This window comes from Arachis ipaensis, chromosome B01, assembly GCF_000816755.2.
Source record: "Arachis ipaensis cultivar K30076 chromosome B01, Araip1.1, whole genome shotgun sequence".
Taxonomy (NCBI): Eukaryota; Viridiplantae; Streptophyta; class Magnoliopsida; order Fabales; family Fabaceae; genus Arachis; species Arachis ipaensis.
In genome coordinates, this window is record NC_029785.2 from 53,489,245 (window position 1) to 53,490,057 (window position 813).

Below are 813 nucleotides of genomic sequence, written 5' to 3' on the forward strand. Positions count from 1 at the left end.
CACTCACTCTCTTCTCTCTTCTCAATCATCCTCTATTCCCAACAAACACTCTTCCCTATTAACCCTTTACCACTCACATCCATACACCCACTACCTTCAAAATACAACATCTCTCTCCCACCCAATCCCACCTATATGGCCGAATACACACTCCCATCCAACTCCTCCATATCTTCTTCTTATTCTTCTATTCTTTCTTCTTTTGCTCGAGGGCGAGCAACATTCTAAGTTTGGTGTGGTAAAAGCATAGCTTTTTTGTTTTTTCCATAACCATTGAATTCTTCTTATTCTTCTATTCTTTCTTCTTTTGCTCGAGGGCGAGCAACATTCTAAGTTTGGTGTGGTAAAAGCATAGCTTTTTTGTTTTTTCCATAACCATTGATGGCACCTAAGGCCAGAGAAACCTCTAGAAAGAGGAAAGGGAAGACAAAAGCTTCCATCAATGGTCTATAGCTCAGTGGTAGAACATTTGACTGCAAATCAAGAGATCCCTGAGAAACCTCAGGGGATACATTTTCTTCCACACAATTATTGAAAGCAACTAAGAGTGGAACATCAAGAGCACTCCTTCATCCTTCATGAAATCAGAGAAGATCTAAAAGCAATGAAGGAGGAGCAACAAATACAAGGAAGAGACATAGAAGAGCTCAAAGACATCACTAAGGTGGACTCATTCCTTGTTCTTACTTTCTCTGTTTTTCGTTTTCTATGTTATGAGCTTATCTATGTTTATGCCTTCATTACATGATCATTAGTAGTAGTAACTATGTCTTAAAGTTATAAATGTCCTATGAATCCATCACCTCTCTTAAA